We start from the raw sequence: 2500 nt of genomic DNA on the forward strand, positions 1-2500 counted from the left end.
CAGCGATTACTCACCTCGAACTGAACAAAGATTTTTTTTTTTATGAGTCCGACGCAAATTATATACTGCTTCTCTGAGACCAGGCCCAAATCCCTGTCATTTGAGTGAAGAAAAGACGGAAATACAGGGAGATCGGGTGCCTTGTGAGAATTCGTTGGCTAGTGGGTAACCCGCCTCTACCATCCATCCTATTGGCCAATGTGCAATCACTGGAAAATAAACTGGATGATCTCCGCTCGAGACTATCCTACCAACATTAAAAAAATGTAATATCTTATGTTTGACCGAGTCGTCGCTGAATGACGACACGGACAATATTCAGCTGGCTGGGATTTCTGTGCATCGGCATGACAGAACAGCTACGTCTGGTAAGTTGAGGGCTAGGGGTGTGTGTCTATTTGTCAATAACAGCTGGTGCGCAATGTCTAATATTAAGGAGGTCTCGAGGTATTGCTCGCCTGAGGTAGAGTACCTCATGATAAACTGTAGACCTCACTATCAACCAAGAGAGTTTTCATCTGTATTTTTTGTAGCGGTCTATTTAGTACCACAAACCAAACTAAGACCTCACTCAATGAGCAAACGAGCAAATGCTCATTCAGATGCGGTGCTCCTAGTGGCCGGGGACTTTAATGCAGGCAAACTTAAATCCGTTTTACCTAATATCCACCAGCATGTTAAATGTGCAACCAGAGGGAAAAAAACTCTAGACCACCTTTACTCCACACACAGAGATGCATACAAAGCTCTCCCTCACCCTCCATTTGGCAAATCTGATCATAATTCCATCCTACTGATTCCTGCTTACAAGCAAAAACTAAAGCAGGAAGTACCAGTGACTCGCTCAATACGGAAGTGGTTAGATGACGCGGATGCTACGCTACAGGATTGTTGCTAGCACAAACTAGAATATGTTCCGTGATTTATCCATTGGCATTGAGGAGTACACCACCTGAGTCACAGGCTTCATCAATAAGTGCATCGACGACGTCGTCCCCACAATGACCGTACGTACATATCCCAACCAGAAGCCACAGATTACAGGCAACATCTGCACTGAGCTAAAGGCTAAAGGCTAGAGCTACCGCTTTCATGGAGTGGGACACTTATCCGTACCCTTATAAGAAATCCTGCTATTACCTAAGATGAACCATCAAAAAGGCAAAGCGTCTATACAGGACTAAGATTGAATCCTACTACACCGGCTCTGTTGCTCGTCGGATGTGGCAGGGCTTGCAAACTATTACAGGCTAATAAAGGGAAACCGAGCCACGAGCTGCCCGGTGACGCGAGCCTACCAGACTCAGAGCATTAGCAGACCAACTTGTAAGTGTCTTCACTGACATTCTCCACCTCACCCTGACCGAGTCTGTAATACCTACATGTTTCAAGCAGACCACCATAGTCCCAAGAAAGTTAACATAACCTGTCTAAATGACTACCGCCCCGTAGCACTCACATCAGTAGCCATGAAGTGCTTTGAAAGGCTGGTCATGGCTCACATCAACACCATCATCCCAGACACCCCTAGACCCACTCCAATTCGCATACCGCCCCAACAGATCCACAGATAACGCAATCTCAATTGCACTCCACACTGCCCTTTCCCACCTGGACAAAAGCTCCCTCAACGTGAGCAAGACAAAGGAGATGATCGTGGACGACAGGAAAAGGAGGAGCGAACATGCCCCCATTCACATCAACCGGGCTGTAGTGAAGCAGGTCGAGAGTTTCAAGTTCTTTGGTGTCCACATCACCACCAAACTATCATGGTCCAAACACACCAAGACAGTCGTGAAGAGGGCACGACAACACCTTTCCCCCTCAGGAGACTGAAAAGATTTGGCATGGGTCCCCAAATCCTCAAAAAGTTCTACAGCTGCACCATCGAGAGCATCCTGACCGGTTGCATCACCGCCTGGTATGGCAACTGTTCGGCATCCGACCGTAAGGCACTACAGATGGTAGTGCATACGGCCCAGTACATCACTGGGGCCAAGCTTCCTGCCATCCAGGACCTCTATACCAGGCGGTGTCCGAGGAAGGCCCCAAAAATGGTCAAAAACTCCAGTCACCCAAGTTTGATTTGATTTGACCTACAGAAAGATGAACCTAGAGAAGAGTTTCCTAAGCAAGCAGGTCCCGGAGCTCTGTTCACAAACACAAACACACCTCACAGAGCCCAGGACAGAAACACCATTAGACCCAACCAAACATGAGAAAACAAAAAGATAATTACTTGACACATTGGAAAGAACTAACAAAAAAACTGAGCAAACTAGAATGCTATTCGGCTCTAAACAGAGAGTACACAGTGGCAGAATACCTGACCACTGTGATTGACCAACATTTAAGGAAAGCTTTGACTATGTACAGACTCAGTGAGCATAGCCTTGCTATTGAGAAAGGCCCCGTAGGCAGACCTGACTCTCAAGAGAAGACAGGCTATGTGCACACTGCCCACGAAATGAGGTCGAAGCTGAGCTGCACTTCCTGACCT

General features: G+C 47.0%; 1 protein-coding gene across 4 annotated transcripts in view; it reads right to left on the bottom strand.

Moving 5' to 3' along the window:
• LOC123744251 (sodium-dependent phosphate transport protein 2B) overlaps positions 1 to 2500 on the bottom strand; it is a 50716-nt gene that overhangs the window by 25713 nt on the left and 22503 nt on the right. The gene's annotated exons all lie outside the window — the stretch shown is intronic.

This window comes from Salmo salar, chromosome 08 (assembly GCF_965601325.2).
Source record: "Salmo salar chromosome 08, fSalSal1, whole genome shotgun sequence".
NCBI classification, from domain to species: domain Eukaryota; kingdom Metazoa; phylum Chordata; class Actinopteri; order Salmoniformes; family Salmonidae; genus Salmo; species Salmo salar.